The sequence below is a fragment of the Psammomys obesus genome, unplaced genomic scaffold (assembly GCF_907164565.1).
Source record: "Psammomys obesus unplaced genomic scaffold, mPsaObe1.curated_primary_1811, whole genome shotgun sequence".
NCBI lineage: Eukaryota > Metazoa > Chordata > Mammalia > Rodentia > Muridae > Psammomys > Psammomys obesus.
The window spans coordinates 1,415,186-1,424,862 of NW_026585504.1; the positions used below are offsets into that span (position 1 = coordinate 1,415,186).

The 9,677-nt window shown below is 42.4% G+C and overlaps 1 protein-coding gene across 8 annotated transcripts in view; it reads right to left on the minus strand.

Annotated features, from left to right (window-relative positions):
- Positions 1 to 9,677, minus strand: part of Plcb1 (phospholipase C beta 1) — a 758,762-nt gene that overhangs the window by 115,098 nt on the left and 633,987 nt on the right. The window lies entirely within an intron of this gene.

Genomic DNA, 9,677 nt, shown 5'->3' on the forward strand with positions numbered 1-9,677 from the left:
TTCTTTCTTAATCTTTATGTATTTGGGTGCTTTACCTCCATGTAGGTCCTTGCATGGTGTATATGCCTATCTACCATAGAGGCCAGGGAGGGTGCTGGGTTTCCTGGAACTGGAGTTGCAAATAGCTGTGAGACACAATGTGGTTGCTGGGATTTAAGCTGGGTCCTCTGGAAAAGCCTTGAACATTCATAACAGTCTCTTCACTGCTGGCAGGTGCAAATTTAAATAGAGTGATCATGCATGCAAAGTCTCCTCAAGATCACAGGCGAGAACTGTTCAATAAACACTCAGCTATGAAGAAACAGTCTATACAGGAGACCAAGATGGGATGGGCTAGTTTGTTGGGGCTCAGCAAAAAGGCCAATATGGTCTGAACAATAGTAGCTGTATGTGGAAAGCAAGAAGAGATGGATACATTCTGTAATGAAAGAGCTGGATCTTGTAAGCATTTATTATGAGAGAGACAGAGGCCATCAAAAGGCCTTGCACAGAGAAGCGACTTGATTTAAACGTTGACTCTTGTTGCCAAGCTGGAACTAGACAGGGAGTGGATACACAACTGTAGGGAAAGACCATTTTAAGGTCCAGGTAGATGGTTGCTCTGCCTTTTGGCCAAGGTGAAAAAACAGCTGTCTCAATACACTGAAAAAACAGCTGTCTCAATACATTATGCTACCTTTCAAATCCTAGGGTTTTCTGATTCCATCTAAAACAAAGAGTAGTAAGTGAAAATGCTGTTTGAAACTTTCACTTCGAAATTCCAGAACTTCCTTGTCAGAATAAGAGATTCAACTAATGATAGAATACAGAAGACTTGTGTCAACTGATTTTTAAATAATTTATGTAATTTTATTTTGTATGCATTAGTGTAAAGGTGTCAGATCCCTTGGACTCAGCATTACAGACAGTTTTGAGCTGCCATGTGGGTGCTGGGAATCAAACCTGGTTTCTTTGGAAGAGGATACAGTGCCCTTAACCAATGAGCCATCTCTCCAGCCCTCTGCCAACTGATTTTTGATTAGATAAAATGTATGGATGGGACCCTCATGGCTTACTGGCTATACCACTGTTCTTGAGGTATAACCCAAGAAATATAGACAGTAACACTCGGTGTTAGCTACCGTTTTCCTACGTTGAACAGAAGTTTCCGGAGTTCCCTCAGCACTGGCCTTTTGAAAAGCCCCTTCTGTCAGTCCCCACACTTGATTTCCCGAGGACTTAAAGACTCTTGGATAAATGGCTAAAACATGTTTCCTGATTGAGTTTCACCATTTCCCCCTTAAAATGTCAAAAGCTTGGGTAAAATCAGGTAATAGTTTTCAGATATCAGTTATACTTTCATATATTTTGTTTTAAAAGTGTTTAGAATGTGTGTATTGATACTTTTTAATTATCCCATTTATCACAAAGGAGGGCTTGAAAATTAGAGCTATACTGAGAATTTAAAATCCAGTTAGTAGTAGAAAAATGCAGGCAAACCACGCATGCTGTCAGAAACACAGGACAGGAAATGGAGGGAAGTTCCAAGGCTCCCATCCCTGAGAGTGAAGACTTTTTTGTGTACAGCAGTGGGAAGATGGAACACGGCTCAGTCAGTTCTTGGTACTAAATTGGTGTTTACTGAGAAGACTCAGAATCATAACTCAAGACCATCTCCTTAGCATGCAGAGTATTCCCTTCAGAGTCTCTGCCTTCTACCCAGTATAACTGATTGCATCGTCCTGCATCAACTCACTTCTAGGAAGGGAAAATCCAGAAAAAGAGGTAGAAAGCAAGTTAACTGGGAAGAGAAAAGGAGGAAGAATCAGCTGCCTCCAAGGGAATCTATGTTACAAATTTGTTTAAACTTCAAACTCATCATCTTTTAGAAGTCAGCTAACAATAGGAATCTGTCACTCAGCCTAGGATAGACCAAGCTTGAGACCCCCACCTCACCACCCTTGATATAGTCATATAGCCTGGCGGCAAGTTGCAGGTTAAACTTCCTTTCTCCTTGTAAGGACATGCCTGGCAAGCACCTGGAATTCCTCTTCATGCAAATGAAGCATTCCCAGCACCTCACCTCAAAAACCCCAACCTGCTCCCCAAGGTTTATATGGCTCTTGTTTCCTCACAATAACGACAGAGGTTTCACTGAAAACTGTCTCCACAGAAGGCTGTTTCTCTGACATCCACACCAGCCAAGACCCTGATGAACCTACCCACTCCTCCCAGTCCAGTCAGGTGCACAGCACACCTGGATACCCCCAGGGAAAAGCAGATGGGGGTGGCAGGGCTCTTTTGGTGACTTGTCTTCATGTCTTTATCTGCCTAGGCTCAAGCCTGCTTGCTCATCTTTCCTACTTCCTTCTGTATTAGATGGGGAAAATAGCTTTGTAAAACCACATGGAGCTAAATTCCACACTGCAGGGGACAATTCCCTGTCATCACATGCTTGACGTGCCCCTCAGCCTGTGTGTCTTTGTCGAAACCAGACTAACTGAAGCATTAAAAATCTCAACTCTGCTATGAGGAGCCTTTCTGTCGCTGGCATTGGCTACTTGAGTTATTTGGACTGTCTCTTCCAAAGAAAAAAGATACAGTTTGGATTGGATTTTAAAACTATCTTCTTTAGAAAGCACTAATTCTTAAGGAAGGACTAGGCCCAATGGAAGGGAACAATGCAACCGAGCAACTGAAGCCCAAATCAGCCATTGCCCTGGTGGGTTCTGACTCAGACTGGAGCGTCTGAGTTCCTTGCTGGTGCCCTGGTGGGTTCTGACTCAGACTGGAGTGTCTGAGTTCCTTGCTGGTGCTTTGAGAGGGGAGAACCTGTACCCCAAACACAAGGCCTCTCCAGAGCCAGGGAGCCTACACGGAAGCTTCCAAGCAGCAACCCACAGCTTCCAGATTTGACACTGATTTGACAACAGGGCAACTAGAACTTACAGAAATAATGGAAAACACACAGCTTAAGATTTAAAGCTGAGTGGATGAGTAGAATGGACCCAGTACACTAGAAAGATAGTCAGAAAAAAAAAACTGTCCCAGGAAAACTGAAGTTAGGGGAGCACCCCTTTTATGAGGAAAAGTGAAAGAGGGAAAAAAGGAAGAGGGTGGGAGGGTAGGAACAAGAGGAGAGGAGGGAGGAGACTGTGATCAGGATGTAAAGTGAATAAATAAATTAATTTAATCTAAAATAGATAAAAGATGGAGTAAGAGTCTATTTTTCATGGCCCTGAGAGCAGACACATACACATATACAACAAGTGAAGAAGACACGTGCACACACACCTGCCTACATGTGTACAGAGCACGATCCTAAAAGTGAGGGAAAACATTAGGCAGAAAGCCACTGTTGTGAACATGATAACTGAGGGTTCCGACAGAACAGGCAAAGTTCTCTGTCTGGCCATTTCTTTTTAAAAACTTTTTATTTTATTTCATGTTTTACATTTTATTCATTATATATCCCTATTAAAGCCCCCTCCCTCAACTCCTCCAGGCCTACCCTCCCTCCCCCAATTTCCTTCCTTTAGTCCACTGAAAGGGGGAGATCTCCTCCCCTGCCATCTATCTATAGCTTGTCAAGTCTCATGCCTGGATCCTCTTTCTCTGTGGCCTGGTAAGGACATGGAGGGAACAGGAGCCCCATAAGGAGACCAACAAAGCTAAAAAATCTGAGCCCTGGTGCTCCTGCAGAGACTGATGCACCAACCTCTCTGGCCATTTCAAATGCAGAGATACATTATAGTGTTATCTGTGTGGTCTATTAAAATACACAGACACATTTTAGATTTATCTGTCTGGCGTTTTGAAGACACAGACGAATTATAGAGTTAACGGTCTGGCTCTTTCAAACACACACAGATACGTAAGAGAGTTATCTATCTGGCCATTTCAAACATACAGCTACATAAGAGAGTTATCTTTCTGGCCATTTCAATCACACAAATACATTAAGGTTACCTGTCTGACCACTTCAAACATACATATACATTAAAGAGTTATCTGTCTGTCCATTTCAAACACACCAGATACATTATAGAGTTATCTAGAGAAACATAGAAACAGTGTATAAAATACCAGGGAACAGGGGCTGTCTCTGACATGAACTCAGTGGCCAGCTCTTTGATCACCACCCCCTGGCGGGGGTGGGGGGGGGCAGCCTTGCCAGGCCACAGAGGAAGATGATGCAGTCAGGGCTCATGAGACCTGACCTAATAGGCTAGGGCCAGAGGGAAGGGGAGGAGGACCTCCCCTATCAGTGGACTAGGGGAGGGGCATGGAAGGAGAAGAGAGAGGGAGGGTGGGGTTGGGAGGGGGCTACAGTTGGGATATAAAGTGAATACATTGTAATAAATGAAAAAATAAATTAAAAAAAGATACCCCCCCCAAAATAACCTACCCCACAACACTATATATGAGGCCAAAAGGGAAAAATATACACTCTGTCTAAAGAACTACTAACTCTTAACTACATCAACAGATACAGGAAGGCAGCAGAATTTTATCCCCAGTGAGCTACCAAAAAGTAACTGTCAATAAAAATTCTACACCCAGTGAAAATATCACTATAGAAGAAAGGCAGTGTAGATTCTTGTCCACATTTTATTTATTTATTTATCCATTTATTTTCCCATATTTAAAATTATATTATTATTCTTACTACTATTATTATTATTTATTACAATTTATTCACTCTGTAGCCCTCTTCCTTATCTTTTCCTGGTCCCCCCATACCCCTCCCGTAGTGCACTGAGGAGAGGTCCTCCTCCCCTACTATCTGACCCTAGCCTATCAGGTCTTATCAGGACTGTCCAGATCCTCTTTCTTTGTGATCTAGTAAGGCCACCCTGCCAGGGGGAGGTGATCAAAGAGCAGCTCCTACTCCATTTACTAGGGAACCCACATGGAATCTGAGCTGCTCATGGGCTACATCTGAGCAGGGGTTCTAGGTCCTCTCCTAGGTTCTTGGTTGACTCATCAGGCTCTGCAGGCCCTTGTGTCACATTTTAAAATAAAGAATGTTCGGAAAAAAAGGTTGTAGGCATGTAGCTAAAACTGAATGAACACTGACAGCAAACATACACTAGTCTCATGTCTTGTGAGTTTAAAAGTTTTGTGATCATCTCATGCCATTACCTTTTTCAGTGTCATCCAACAGGGGATACAGTATAAAATCAGAGTCTTTGGGAGAGCCTTTGTTCTCACGCACTGGGAACCGGTGGGTTGGAGAACATGTTTTGATAGCTTTGCTATGTTTTAGAGTTTTGCCAGAGACTTTGAGGCTTTTTTAAAATTAAAACTTATTCTAATTTTAAAAAGTCTTTCTAATCACAATAGGTTTCAAAAATAAGTTGAGATTGGACAAGGGGAACCAAAAATGGTCTCAAACATCCTGGTATCTTCCTGAAGAAAAGTAAACATGTCTCAGTTTTATGTTCAAGAAAACAAAATATAACCACATTTGTTTTCTAAAAAGACAATTCTTTGCATAGATAAAAATGAAAACCAATCTCATACAGAACAGATAAAACCAAACTACTATGTGAGTTGATTTGATGCTGAGTGAGGCATAGCCCAAAGGCTGCTGGCTCCCATGGCAGTTTGGGTTCTCCCACAAAGAATTATCAGTGACACCAGCAGGGAAAATTCATTCTGTCCACTGAATAGCAAAGATTAGAGGAGATACAAACGATGAGGAGAAAGGTCTGACCTGAGACCCTCAAGTTAAGCCTTTCCCTGTGTACAGCAGGGCAAAGGTCAGCTGCCTCCAGGGTTACATCTCAAAGAGCAGCAGAGCTTTCTAGCAAGGTTAACTTCACACCAGAGCTGAGTCACTCACCCTGCCACAGAGATGTCAGAGGAAAAATAGAGAAAAATCCTAGTTGAGAAGAGAGAGATGGAGAGAAACAGAGACAGAGAGAGACACACAGAGAGAGACAGACAGAAACAGGGAGAGAGACAGACAGACAGAAAGAGACACAGACTGACAAAGACAGAGATAGGGACACAGAGACACAGACAGAGGCAGAGACAGAGAGATAGAAACAGGGACACAGAGACATAGCCAAACAGAGACAGAAACAGACAGAGACAGTAGCTACATGATGAAATGCCTTAAGGCTTCCTGAAATTCTCTCTTGATGATGAGCTAAATTAAAAAAGAAAACCTATGGCCTAAGAAACACCAAAGACAAATTAGGTGTCAGAGAAGAAAATAAATTACAAATTTATCTACTGTTTTTTGAGATCAGGCAGAGAGTTCATTTAAAAGTCCTGTCAAAAGATGATTTCTTTTTAGAGCCAGCTGTGGCACAGTGATCAATATTCATTGGGATATTTGCAACAGATTGAGGGCAACATGCTAAAATAATCATCTTTCAAATGGTCAAGAATAAGTCCTCTGTATCATCATAACTTGTAGTTGTTCAAGCCCACACAGGCAGTGGCTGCTCAGTATTGGCAGCTGAAGTTTTGAATCACTTCCAACATGTTTTGTATACACTAATTCTTTCTTATTGGCTTGGCAAATTCAGGTATAGAAATCCCGAGGAAGCCAATTATGTCCCAGAGTTGGGAACTGGGACAGTTCTTGCAAGTATCTTCAGGATTCTGTGGTTGAATTTTGCAAAAATATATACCTTAGACATGATCAAAGACATACATTTAAGGGCTCAGTGAAGCTCTTTGGAACTGAGAATTCTGTTGCAAAGGAACTGAACATCACCTTTATGAATGATTGTTTGTGGCCCAATAAGCCTCGGCGGGACTCGCAGACAGCAATGGACAACTTGATCTTATGTTAAATGGGGTCAGAATATTTATTTGCTGTAGAAATTGCCTCCAAGGATCGCCTCTCTGTCTCTGCAATGCTCTCTAAAGTTACGTGCTAAAGGAACAGACATACGGTGCTCGTCCAGAAAGGGGATAAAACTTAGCTCTACCTATCAAAAGCGTCTGCCACCTGTCTCAGTGCGGGACAGTCCAAACTAAGCTTTCACACTGAGGCCATCATCTGCTCCCCACAGGGGGCGGGGGAGGAGTCGGGGGCATCAGGAGCCTGAGTTCACTTTGCTTGAACACTTCACGGCTGCGGCTGCTTGCTCCCTGCTGGACCAGTGAAATGTTTTGCCACTGAAGTACTGTTTAGCTTACACCAATTGGCTGTTTGAATTTCTTGTGTTGAAATTTTAAGTCTCCTTTTACTTTTAAAAACAAGATTTTGTTTATTAACAAGGAAGAAAGTTATACAGATAAGTTCAAAGTTCAGAACACCTCAAAATAGTAGATAAGGATAAACAAGTGTTGTAAAAAGAGCATTCTCCACATCTGGGCCATGAGTGTGGACACCAGCATGTGACTCTTCTGTGTGGATGAAGTGGAGACTGAATCATCATAATCAGTAATATGTTGAAAGGCACTAACGACAGGAGAAATGGGATCTAGTGATATTTTTGCTATAAGCAAATAACTACACACGATGAGGTTCTACTCAGAATTTTTTTCCTGGCCCTTTTTTGAGAAGGACTGATGTTTTCCAGAAGAAAAAAGGAAAGTTTGGGCATGTTTTCATATGAAGGTTGCCAACTACATAGTCAAGTCCAGTTCTTTGTCAAGAACTCAGAACTGTTCATAAATTTCAAATGTCATAGAATCACTCTGCCTTGCCATCATTCTTACTGAATGGAATTGACTTGGTGAACCTATTTTATAGCTACTATTGATTACTTCTCTTTCCTTGAGTTTTTCCTCTGTTTTGTTCATATCTGTGTCAAGCTCCAAAGGCAGCACTATTCTGGTCTTCACCCCACAGTCACAGGCACACTGAGGTCTGCTCAGCATCCCGCCTTTCCTACCTCACATGTGCTGTTTTGTGCTCCAATGTGCTTCATCGCACCCCACACCTGACCTTGCCGTTTCCCTCCACTGCTAACTGCTGCAAGTCTGAAGTGTCCCCCAGGGGCCGGTGAATATGGCACATGTGCTGTAAGGAGGCCCGGCTGGGCAAGGTACCTTACAAACCTTGAGAAGGCCACTGTGATATTAAGACAGTGTAGGCTGCATAACAGCTCTGTCTCACTTATGCTTTTTTTAAGGGCATCTAGTGGAAAGAAATGGTCTCAGTGGGAATTTGACCTTGAAGAAAACATTAGGACTCTGGTCTCTTTCCTCTGTTTCTGATTTTTGGCTGCCAAGCATGAACACAATTCCTCTACCATGTGCTATCTCCGTGACCTGGTGTGCTGTGATAGGCCCAATGCAATAGGGTCAGAAAACAAGGGACTAAAACCTCTGAGCTTGTAAACTAAAATAAGCCTTTTTTTTTCCTTTTAAGGTGGTATTTCAGGTATGTGTCACAGTGGCAGAAAGCTAACACACTCATCCTTTTGTTATCATAGTCTTCCAGTTGCTGCGTCTCTTGATTTATTTTTGTTGTTGGAGACAGAGTCTTATATGAATAGCTTCAAGCCTAATATGTAGCCAAGGATGACGTATAAAACTCCTGAGCCTCCTGCTTCCTCCTGCCAAGTGTTGGGATTACAGATGTGAGCTACCATGGCTGACTTCACATGTGATTTTTCATTTTATTATCAAAGTAATGGCTCTAAAAACACGTTGTTAAGCTCCAAAGAACACCCTTCAATAAATGATTTAGCTTGACAGGAAACCAATAGTTTTCAAGGGCTATCTTCAAATCTGCTTACAGCAAGATGGCCATAGGCACAGCATCATAGATAAAAGAGCACATTTATTGTGGTACTTCTTTACACTAAGAACTAAAGACAAGAGAACGACTAACAATTCCTAGGAACACTTTACATCCTTTCTAAGGCGCCAAGAAAAAAAAGAAATAAAAGCTGCTAAATACATCATTATAGTACAAACTACTCACCACTCCCAATTACTATTTATTGACCATAAAACTAAGAAGCTACACTCCTTCCACCTCTGTGAATGAGTCTTAGCCAGTCATGAATATTATGTTCTCTTTCTGGTGATGTGTTTAAGACCTGCATTGTGGCTCGATTATCACAGATGAGGAGAAATCTATTTTGTGGGGGCTGGGCACTAGGTCAGCTATCCCTGGAAACAGTTGCTTGCCCCAGCACTGGCTGCCCACCTGCTGTGGCATGAGTGAGATCTCCAGCTGCTAACACTGGTTAGCAGATCGTGGGATTTTTAGGCCATACAGCCTTGCTGGTGGAGGTGAATCACTGGGGGTGACTTCTGAGGGCTTGGAGCCTCACCACACTTTCTAGCTGTAATAATGTCACTTATTAAGCGGTCACCATTTAAGACAACTATTTGTTTAGAAATGTGGCTTCACCGTAACTCCCAGATGAGTCATGAGCTCCCAGTCTTCCTGACTCCATTCCCCGAGTTAACGGGATCATATATGCACACGAGCATGCCCAGTCAGCACACGCCTGTTGTCTGTAAACTGTACTCTGGCAGGTAAACTGCCACAAGGTATTAGTTATTGTAATGTTTGGTTGTGTGCAGTAAAGAAGTTTCAAGGTGCTCCAATAGCCACTTACTCAATTTGATCTTTAATCATGATGATATATAGAATAGTCACACATGTGGCCGTATATGTTTATACTCTCAGGACTGGGGAAGCTGACGGTGAAGGACCCTGAGTTTACACACACACACACACACACACACACACACACACACACACACACACA